Raw genomic sequence first — 11989 nt, 5'->3', positions numbered from 1 at the left:
GGCCCTGCTCTGTGCGTGACAGGGGGTGGTGCCGCAACCTCCCCATCGACCCTGCCTTGAGTGTAGGGGGGGACGGTGCCCCAACCCCCCAATCGGCCCTACCCTGAGCGTGACTGAGGGTGGCATCGCAACCTCCCGATCCGCCCTGTGTGCATGACCGGGGGGCCCCCCCCCCCCAGTGCACAAATTTTTGTGCACCGGGCCTTTAGTTTATTATAAAGTTCTTCTCGCCTGTACTACTGTTTTAATCGCTATTATATTCCCTAGTAACTTATAAAATATTTTGTAATTCTATGTTGAAGTATTTTATTAATTTCTTTTGTTTTAAAATGTTACACCAAGATATTATTATATTATACTGTGGAAATTATCCACATCTTCATATGTCTTTTATCTTCATATGTCTCTTCTATATCTTTCTTTAGCATGGGTGCTTTGGTAGTTTTTCCTCATATTAGCATATTAATTAAAAACTCATTTAATAGTACAGATCAAGTAGTAATAATTTAATACCATCATTTCTGCTAATATCACAAGTTTTAGCTCTTGATTGTTGCATGGTGTGATGTCCTTGAGCAAATTAGTTGTTGGTATAGAATTATAATAGGCTTACGTAGGCCAGCATAACGAATACATTCACCCTAGCAGAGCTGGAAAGAATTGATGGCTTCTATTACGTAACACGTTAGTGCACACTACTGACTGCCTGCCACATGAGAATCCATTCGTTTTACTTACTGTGCTAACTTATTTGCATACAGATTTCCTTTTGTTTTTCATGAATCATCTCTGACTAATACCCTAGCTGCATTTCATTACTTATAATGATCTCCAGCCTGATCAGGTCCTGGTGAAAATCAAAATGCACTTTTTCTCTTTCTTCTTTAGACCTATTAGATTATGAAATCAGATGTTTCCAGTGCCCTAGAAAAATGTTAATTTGGATATTAAATTAGCATAAGCTCTTTTCTACTATTATGTTCTATTTATTCTAAATAGTAAAGGGCTCTTATAGAGTTAATACTGTTTTAAGTTTGATAATTAATCAAAGTGTCATTTATTACTGATTGGTGTCGTCTGACAATAAAAAAATCTAGTAGCTCAATTGTAAAATCATTCCTTGCAGCTGTTAAATCTAGTAGCACATAATGGTTAAAAAAGACATACTTCTACTAGTAGCAATCAAACCATTTTTCTCTGGTCCATAAAATACACAAAAATAGTCAACATTAATACACATAAAATAACATAAGCACATATTTGTTGTGTTTGTATTCCTCACTGTGCAGTGAAAAGTGATTCCTGCATAGATCCCAGGAAATGCCCCAGGGCCCTTCCATGTTAAGCTCTTTGTCCTCAAGACACACACCCAGAAGAAACTTGGGGAGAAGCTGCCTTGAGTATTGAAAATGTTCTTCCTTTTCTTGTCCACATTTGTCTTGCAATTTGTTATGAATGTCTTCTATAGGCATCATTTTTATATCATTTTACTCAAGACTTTCATTTTTGAGAAATTATTCAGTCACTTTTTTAAAAGTATTTTTTATTGTTGATAGTGTTACAGATACCTCCCATTCCCCCCCACCCTGCCTTTACCCCTGACTCTTATTCAGTCACCTTTGAACTTCTTTAAACAATTATGACATAGAGCTTTATTTTAATAATTTCAAGCCTTTCAATTCCATATAGGTAAAGCAGAAACCACAGCAAGTGAAGACAACTATGTGAAGTTTACTTATTTATTCAGCAAACATTTACTGCACATTGTGATATGGTGTGCTGGGCCCTGGGCTAGCCCAGCAGTGCAAGATGCATGGCGTAGCTCGGCCTCCTCTGCTTCTACCAGAGCTAGTGATGAGTCAGGCAGCTACAGGAAAGTGTAGTAAGTGTGTGGCGGGCTCTCAAGATTGGTAGGGTAGACACCTCATAATTTATGAACTGTGACCTTACATATTTTATATTATCCTGTGCAAATAGAAGTAATGCAGCAAGTCTACTTCTTGGTTTTACCATGCAGTTTAATGAAAAGGTGTTATTAAATGAGTGTTACTTATATGTTGCTTGTAAAAATCACAAGATTCTACATTTTTTAATTCATGTTTGTTTGTTTATATTACAGATTTCTCTTGGATTTGGCCACAGATTTATAGATCTTCTGCACTGTATACAGGTACAGGTGAGTTAAAATTAAGCCTTTCTGTTGGATTATTTTGATTTTTAAGTAATATTCAATGTTTAAAAATTATCCTATTTATAGTTTAGCAAAATAATATGTAAATAAAATGAATATGACAACATAAAGAAATTGTTATAAAAATATTGTCTCCATTTCTGTTGTATTATTATGTGTTGAAAATGACATTTGAAGGTAGAACAACCATATCTATTTATCAGTGCTTACTGTGTATATTTGGGAAGATTACATATAAATTTCATAGCCTGGCAAATGTTTATTTTTATATGTAAATAAAAGAATAGCTGCTAGAGATTTTGGCAGCAAATTTCAGTTTTATGGGGGTAGATGTTTTAAATTTGATGAGCAGGCTTTTCTAGTTCAACCAGCCTGAAATAGCTTCTCGATCACTCCTTATCACACAATCTCTTTATTTTTGTCATAATATTTTATTATTTATAGTCTCCCCTGCTAGAATATAAGCTCCTTAAACATTGGGACCATTTTTGTCTACTTAAACATGTAGGTATTTAAGAAAGATTCGTATATAGGAAAGACTGAGGAAATATTTGCTAAATAATTATTGGGCAATAAATACTAGGCATTTATTCATATTCAGAGTCCCTGAGCTCTGTATCTGTAAATACAAACCAGAACTAGTTCCTTATACTTATTTCTAAATGTGAAATTAATTTATATCAGCTACTTAAAGATTATATACTGGTAGCTCTTAAATTGCCTGTGTTGCATATTTTATGTACTCAGATATGCTTAATCAGGGTAGATTTCAGAGGGTAATGCTTCCAATTGTGTATTTATTTTGTCACTATCCTTGAAGCTTCTGTTGATGAAGTAAGGGACAAACCTGAAGCTGGTGTGGGACCTCCCCACCTCCTTGCTAAATTATGCTGCCATATTAGATATGTTTTGTGATAACTTATATAAAGAACAATGTGAAGTGGGTCTGAAAATTGGACAGTTTTAATCTCTGAAAACCAAATAAGTTAAGATTTTTCCACTACCTGTCACTGGATATAAAATGTAACTTTATTGGTTTTTTGTTTTTAGTTTGGGAAATTTTTCTGTCCTCCATATTGATGCTTGAATTCATTGTAAAAGAAAGCTGTAGGCAGGAGCTGACCATCCTCTTCCTGTGCCCTTGGCAGTTTTCTTTACATGTTCCCGGATATTGGCTTCCTGTCTCGTTTTCTTGTATTTTTATTTTTTATCTCTTTTGCTTTCTTTAGGCCTTAGTTTCTCCTTCAGCCACCATGGGTTTTTTTTCATTTATAGAAAGAACTGATTCTGACCTTTAGGGTTTTTGTGTTATTTTTTTAAATAAAATTTTGGAATTATCCAGCCATTTCTCATTCACACCTAATTTACAAGTGCAATTTGCTGAGATTGCTTTGATAATACTAACAGCAGCAGCTGTAACTTATTGCTCTTCCACTGTGTGCCAGGTATTATGTAAGTGCTTTTCAGTTATCTTCAGAATAGCAGATAAGGAAATTGAAGCTTAGAGAGGTTAAGTGACTTTTCCAAGGTCATATCAAGTAAGTGGCAGTTTGCCACTCCAAAGACCTTGATCTTAACCACCGAGCTCCATTTTCCTTCTAAATAGCCTGGAATATACACATTTTTTTTTTGGTGGCAATAAGTGTAATATAGGAAAACCATATTTATATTTGAGGACTTCAAAATTAATTTAAAAGTCAAACGTTATTTTGCTTATATTTCATTAGCAGGCCTCAACTTTTAACCTTTATTTCAAACTGTGAAACATGACGACTCATTTGAAGTTTAATGACGACCAGCACAATTTAAACTTGCACCCTGCACTTCCATGTCATACTTACTTTTGCGGGGCAGGCCCATGGCGGAGCCATTGGATTCCTTTCTCCATTGTAAGCGTGGTTTGCCATGAATCGGCATTCCTCCTTTTTTCCTGTGAGCGGGGCACGCCATGAATCAGCATTCTTCATCCCCTGCAGTATCAGAAAGTTTAGGTTACAGTGGCATCTGTGGTTTGTTACACTTTTCCTACAGAAAACAAGTTGTGTGAAATACAGTGACTATATAATTACTTAGAACCCTTATCTTGGAATGTGTAATAATTTATATCTTGGGGAACTTTTTAAAATAATTTAAGAATAAGGTGCCATCGCTTTGAAGTAAAGCAGAATTGCCTCAAAAACAACTTCAGCTTTCCACATTTAGTTTATTTTCAAGGCTGAGGAGGACATATTACATAAAAATATCTGTTCTTAAACCTATAATATTGCGGACAAAGTATTTTCGAAGGCAGCGTTGTTGAATGCATCTGAAAGTTTTTATTTGAAAATACGATTAACTATACTTCCTCACACTTTCCAAAAGGATTGTATCTATGAGTGTAAATGCAAATTCCAGATTTGAGTGTATGGGAAGGGGCTTCTGTAGTTTGAATTAAAAAGAAAAAATTTATTTAACAGACCAAATCATGCTTCTTAATCTATAGCTACATCAGTATTTCCATTCCAGTCTCACATTTTAAGCATTTTTAAAGTTAGCCAATAAGCTTTTCTTAGAATTGATAGTCAAAACAGGAGCAAGCGTTAGATAAATGTTTGACAATGTAGCCTTGAAATGTGATTTTCCCCCTTCACTATGGAAAACTGAATTCACCGTGGATTCATATATACTTTGAGTTTATAAGTTTACTTTCTGTACACTGGAAGATTTGGGGTGGAGGAAGAATTGTACACACATACTAGGTAGAGCCCAGCACTAACTTATGCAGAGCGAAGTTCGCCAAAGTACAACAGAGCATAATATACTTCTTGTGATGCTAGTACATTTTGTTGTTATATACTAAATACCAAAAATCATATTAACCATATGAAAGACAGAAGAAATTATGTCTATATTGGACCTGACATGGTTGTAAGTACATTTGAAATGAATATTTGTTGTATTTTGTATTTTGTTTTTTGTTTTTCTTCGGCCGGGTCGGGGGGGGGGGGGGGGGGGGGGGGGGGGCGCATGGCAGCGATGGCAAGGCAGTCCCAGGGCACACCTGCAACAGCAGCAACCCACCGACCCTAAAATAGTTGTTGTATTTTGAATCCCCAGGCGGCTTGATTTGAGCTACAGATCTGAGGCTTTGAGCACTGTCCACTGAAAATCAGTGTTGATCTACTAAAAAATTACAATATTTACATGTCTCTCTTGCTTTAGGCAAAATCTGCTGACATTTAATTATATTGCTACTTTTGTTGTAATTTTTTTCAAATGTCCACATGGTAGGCTCTCATGGGGAAATAACAAATATTTTAACAGTTGGCCAAACCCCCTGTTGTTTAACTCTTCAAACTAGAATCCCAATCCTACTCCCCCTGTGCAGACTTCTCTGCTCTTCGCTGGTGGATGGGCTGCTGGACTCAGAACCAAAGAAGCTTCCTGGTGGGTTGAAATTACCTTCCAATGAGTGTTACTGACCCAAAGCCATCAGTTGGAAACTATTTGTATGACAGGCCAGTTTTATTCTGTTTTCCTCCCTTTTTTATGCACACATTAGTGTAAACAAATTGACCTAGTTTTCACCACAAAGGGAAATATATTCAGCACCATTGACCCTCCTTTCACTTTCCTCCTTCCCTTTACCCTCAAGTCATCCCTTTTTCTTTCTGACTCTCCTTCCTTTGAGAAATCGTATATAATAAAAGCCTAATATGCAAAGTGTCCCCTTGGGCGGGAGTTCCACCGACCCGGTGTTCAACCGCTTGCTATGATGTACAATGACCACCAGGGGGCGGCGCAGAACAAAGGAAGGCCCCAGCTGGCAGCTGGGGAAGGAGGGCCCCAACCAGCAGCCGGAAGGCCCTGATCGGCCCTGATTGCCAGCCAGGCCTAGGGACCCTACCCGTGCACGAATTTTGTGCACTGGGCCTCTAGTATTTATTATATTGTGTTAGCCTATGCTGAGGCTTGTGGGAAATATACAGAATAATTACCAAAAATTATAAACTGAAAGGAGTAGTAATGAAAGTTTTGCTCCATATTTCCTTGCTCAGTATTTTTATACTGAAACTTGGCTTTCTGATTTTTAAAGAAAAAAAAATGACCATTGATTTCTAAATTATACATCTGTTCCTACTAATCTATTTCATACAAGTGGAGATTAAGGCAACAAGAAAAGCTGTCTGTTGTAAATAAATGTTTGTTTCCACAGGTACCCACGAGCAGTGATGTTAGTGAGCATAGTGCATTGCTGAACAGTATATCAGAAATATGAGAGAACCTGCTTTTTCTGGTCAATCCAAATTCTGGAACAGCAAAATTTAGATTTATAGACAGCAATAAAAACCACTTTTTAAAATAAAATCTATAAGGATGCTTCTTGGATTATAAAAGTTGAGTTTCAGTTGAGAGCTATTTTTCTGTGAAATCACCATTTGTTTCTTTAATTAGAAGTTTCTAAGTGTGACTTCTCTGTTGGCATAGCTGATATTCTTTGGAAATAATGAAAATGAAAACCATTACCAGTCTATACCTTGTATAGGTCTTCTGAATTAGCGTGTCTTTGAGGAGGTATTGCTGGGACAGAGCGGGCTCTGTCTTCTCAGCCCCATTCTTGTGCACCGGACGACAGGTGTATGTGTGCATGGGAGTGTGAGGGGGCGTGTTTGAACATTAAGAGAATGTGTGTTCTCCTGCTTTCTTGTTAGTGGCCTTTGGATTTCGGTTCAAATTTGTGTATTCGACTCATCTGGATAGTAGAGTTGCTAGCTTTAAGGAGAAGGTCTCTGATGAGCAGAATTTCACATAAGTGACACTATAGAAACTTTAGAAATATATGGCATTTGATCTGGGGTCAATTAGTAGGATTTTAAACTATCCCATTCACTTTCACTCTGGAAGGAAAGTGGCAGAATGTATATGTTATTTTCTAGGCAGGTGTTGAATTTGAGTCTGCTGACCTTGCCAGAATCCCCTTACAGTTAAAATAGCAAATAAAATCAGGCTGTTTCCATTAAACACCTCAGAGTTTATTTTTGAAGTTCAAATCATTTATGTCAGTCTCCACTAGTTTTACAACATCTAGTCGTCAGGGATAAATTAAGCACTTATTTATAAAATTGTCCATATCTATAAAATTAATTAAGTAGGTTATGCCCCCACCAACCCCTCACCCTCGTCATTCTTTGGCATTAGCATATAGAGGTTTCCATTGGGGCTTGTGTTGCTTCCTTGAGACAGAAAAAATGGGGAGGAAACCAGAGACATTAACAGTAAATTTTGCAAATTGTGACTTTAACCTAATTCCATGCATTAGGTTGTCTAAGCACTGTTTGCTACTTCATGAATGATTCATGGGTGTCTACAATCAATGGAAATGTGTTTTTTTTGGCCTAGTCACAGTTCTGCCTTCACATCCAAAAGAGCAAAGGGAGAGTAAGAAGTATACAGCATTTCATAGTGGCTCTGTGGAATTTGACCATATGCTATAAATGTATGTGGTCCAATTTTGGAGGATCTCTTGAACACATGTCTCCATGAGAGGTTGATTTTTGTGGTGCCGGAGTCTATAGATTTGTTTGCCTTCGCTGCTTTTTAAAGTATTGAAAAATACTGAAATGATTTAGAATTCATAGAATTTGAGAAGTTTGATTTTTTTTAAACCAACAGTTTTGGCCTTTTTAGTGCCAGTGACATAAATTTCATAAGCGGAAGTCATACTCTTGAAATTTTCTGGCCTCCGCCAAAGGACTGCCCATTTGTTGCCCATCCATGTCAGAGAATTGGAGCAGAGTTTTATCGTTCCTCCTGGAGGGGTGAAAAGGACTAAGGCACAGGAGTGTGATAGGCCAGCATGCACCTCAGTGGAGAGAGGTGTGGGGAAGCTTGTAAAAGCCCTACCAGTGCCTCAATGAGTACTGAGATGTTTGTCTTTACCTAAAATATAAAAGAATATCTTTTCAAAAAACAGCTGTGTCACAGTTATTGAACTGGTGGCTTAAATTAGAACAGACAGAGCAGGGGCCAAAAGGAAACAGTTGATCTTTCAGTTCCTTTCAATTCTTAGTCATTAAAAAAGCTATTTGATCTAGATTTCAAATTCCTTTTATATGGCAGTTTTATTACAGTCCAGAAAATAAACCTCTGTTTTCTAGGTTATAAGATAGAGTTGGAAATAGAAGATAGTTTTGAACTAATGTATTTTGAGAACCATATGGTGGTTACTCATGCTAGTTATTATATTTGAATAGAACGGAAAACAAAATTCCTTTGACTTGAAACCGATTAGGCTGGTTTCATGTGTCTTATCAATATGCAATAGTAGATTGTGTTTTATTAGCCCAGTGGAACCTAGATTTTAGGTTTTCCTTGAAACTAGATGCTGTGGAACATTTACATTTTCTCTAATGTATAAGTTTAGTGTTTAATGTTGCTACTGCCTCAAAATATCCACAAAGTTTCATAAAATCTTTATTGTCTTAACACGTAAGTTATTACTTCTTTGAACTTGTTCACTGACATATTTATATTATGTGCCAAGGTCAGGTTCATACTTTCTCTTTAAAGTATCTTTTGAAGATATAAAATGATAGCCTTTTGTAAAATACCACTGTTGTCTTTTTAAATTTATTTTTGTTTTAACATATCCTAAATGCCAATGCATATTGCTTTAAACTATAATGTATGCTCACTATATTTACCAATTTCCCATCTTATTTTTTCCACCTTATTTTTAAAAGGAAAAATTTTTTTTTAAATTCTGCTTTTACCATAGTGGCTCATCACTAAAGCTGTTCAGCCCCAGAGCTAAGTGCTGCCTGCAGCGCTGGCCACGGTCCCCACAGACATTCTGGTGGTGGCTGTCCTAGAGTCCCTGGGCTAGGGCTGCCGCATCAGGAGCCGTACACTTACTTCTTCTTGAGCCTTAACCATTTTAGAGACAGAAAAGAAGAGACATTTATGTACTATTTATTTATCCTGATAAATGTGATATCTTTGGCATGCTGTGCTATTTCTACTTCAGTGCTCCTTTTAATTAAGTCATAGTTTTTACTGAAGTCAAGGGTCCTATTTCCTACTAAGTTTCAAGAGCTGATTGAGAAAGTAATATACCTGGTCATTTGTTCAGATACCACAATGAGGTTTCATGAGGTGGTTAAGGTTTTCACAATGTCTTAAAACTGAGATAAATGTAGGTTAGCTTGAGGGGTAGAGAGAGAAAAGGAAAAACAAACATTTACCATTACTTTTGACAAGACATGGTTCTTGGCCTTTGCCTGTGTTGTATCAATTTAAACTTTGACTAAATTCTTTGTGTCAGAATGTGAAGTGAGTTCTGATGGTGTCTAAATCCTCTTTGAAGTTGAGAATAAACCGCTTTTTGTTTTCAAAGCATTTTATATACTGGGCTATAATGTATATAGTGAAATAAAACTTTGTGTCTTCCAACTCATCTGCTTTTAATTGGATCTTGTAACAATTGCAAAGACATTTTGTGCTGCCTTCTTTCTAGTTAAGTGAAAAAATGATTCTGATCTCAGAAAAGGAGAGTTTTGATTAACTGATCCCATCAGATACTACAAAATCAGCTTTGTCAGAAGAGAGTACTCAAAAGATGTACATCAGGATGTGAAGGAAATTGAGTTAGAAGCATCCTACTTCATTAATTTTTTTTTCATTATATAGAGCAACATGTTTTGTTTTGTTGTTTTATTCACAGAACATTTTTAACATTATATAGCTGCCCATCTATGTACATATAACTTTTCTGTGTCAATATGTCATTAAGTATATAAATTTGTTTTATTTAAAATAACATTACTATATTACTAAAGATTGATAATCATGATTATGGGCCAATCAGCAGAGTGGTTTTAATACAGAGACATGAATGTAGGACCAAGTATTACCCACAAAAATCCTGTTTCAATCATAGTACAAATGGAAAGTTCTTAGAACTGAAAGATCATTTATAATTGCTAGTGTGTATATTGTCCTTACCAGGTAGTGTTCTAAGCTCTTCTCATAATAATCCTCACACATACACACACATACACACACACACACACACACACACACAAAAGAAAAAAGGAAAAGAAAGAAAGAGAAAACCTATTACGTAGCTGCTATTATTATCTCATTTTAGAAATGGGGCAAGGAAGGACTGGATGTTCAGCGACTTGCCCGGGGATGTGCACCTCATTTAATTAGCTAGTTAGAGGCAGAATTGAGATTCAGACCCAGTCTGTCATTGGTAATGTTTTGCCTATCAGAGTTTCTTCTCCTAAAACATAAAAGCAGACCACCCCTACATTTAATAATCCTATATAATAAAGAGTTAATATGCAAATGGTTGTCATGCCCTTGCACCCTTGCACCCTTGCACCGGGGCCGGGGGACCTGAGGCCATGCCTCCTGCCCCAGCGCCAGGTCTAGGGCCGGGGGACCTGAGGCCATGCCTCCTGCCCCAGCGCCAGGTCTAGGGCCGGGGGACCTGAGGCCGAACCCCCCACACCAGGGCCAGGGGACCTGAGGCCAGGCAGGGGGGACCTGAAGCTGTGCCCTCTGCCCCCACGCTGGGGCCAGGGGACCTGAGGTCGCACCCCCTGTGCCAGGGCCAGGGGACCTAAGGCCATGTCCCCCACCCTGTGGGGCTTGACAGGGGTGGGGCCGGCGGGGTCTGGGTCTCATGTGATTTCAAGGCACACGTGGGTGGGCGGGGACTTGACTCTGGGTCCCGCAGCGCACCCCAGACTCTGACAGGAGGGAGATTTTCATATACATTTTACTAATTTTCTTTCATCTCTGACACTTCTATTATAGAGAAAGGGCAAATAGCAATATTAAAATATTTCCTCTAATTAATTCCCTTTTAATGTGCACAAATTTCGTGCACTGGGCCACTAGTATCAAAATAAAGTTTCAAGCTAACCTAAGTGTGGGTAAGGACATGGCAAGGCTTAGTATTGAGCTTGCCACCCCTCCCTCCCATGAGGGTTACGGCCCCTTCTCATCTGGGTACCAGCAAAACAGAGCCCATGAAGTTGCTAAATTGTATATCCTATCAGAAGTGACTGTCTGACTGATTGGTTAAACAGGAAAAGGCAGGTCACAGAAGTGATGGTAAGCTGTTTTTTACTTCAAACAAGGTTACATATAATTCATTCAATGGGATGTGTTCAGATGTTAACATTGGTTATGTTGTTTTGAAGGATGGAAAAGGGGGCTAGCCCACTTTCTTTTTCACTTAAAAGTTTCCCTCTTTAAAAATAATTTTAGGCATTTTACTCAATTAAATCTTTAAAAGGCATTTTCTGGAATTCCCATAATAAGAAGTCCTATGACACTTTCACACAAAGAAAAGAAAATGTTCAATTCAAAAGCAAATTTCAGTTTTTATTTAGAAAAAATTATATTTCTACATTTCTGAGAGTGACTAGAGAATTATTTCAATTACTTTTTTAAAAGCTTAATTTATATTGGAAGTACAGTTTCTATTTCATGTTGACTATATTTCAGATAGTCATGACCTAAATTAACAGACATGGCATTTACATTTTACAAAATGTTAAAAAATTAGGCCACCCTCCCTCTCAGATTTTGCCCACTTTTCTTTTTTTTTCTTTCCTTTTTTTTTTTTTTTTAACATCAAGGGAATTACAGCTGCTCTCAAAGCTCTTAAGTCAGTGGTTCACAACCTTGGCTGCACATTAGAATCACCTGGGAATCTTTTTTTTTTTTAAACTTACAAATTCATTTTCTTTCTTTTTCTTTTCTTTTCAATATATTTTATTGATTTTTTACAGAGAGGAAGGG

General features: G+C 37.2%; 1 protein-coding gene across 5 annotated transcripts in view; it reads left to right on the top strand.

The window, feature by feature from the left end:
- Positions 1-11989, top strand: part of NCOA2 (nuclear receptor coactivator 2) — a 249509-nt gene that overhangs the window by 82395 nt on the left and 155125 nt on the right. For all 5 annotated transcript variants that reach the window (XM_014539821.1, XM_014539824.1, XM_005866357.2 and 2 more), the window contains exon 2: positions 2120-2176. The gene's annotated coding sequence lies outside the window, so the exon portion shown is untranslated. The remainder of the gene's footprint in view (positions 1-2119; positions 2177-11989) is intronic.

This window comes from Myotis brandtii, unplaced genomic scaffold (genome assembly GCF_000412655.1).
Source record: "Myotis brandtii unplaced genomic scaffold, ASM41265v1 scaffold23, whole genome shotgun sequence".
In the NCBI taxonomy this organism is placed as follows: Eukaryota; Metazoa; Chordata; class Mammalia; order Chiroptera; family Vespertilionidae; genus Myotis; species Myotis brandtii.
Note: the sequence above shows the minus strand (reverse complement) of the source record. Positions and strands in the feature narration are given on the sequence as shown.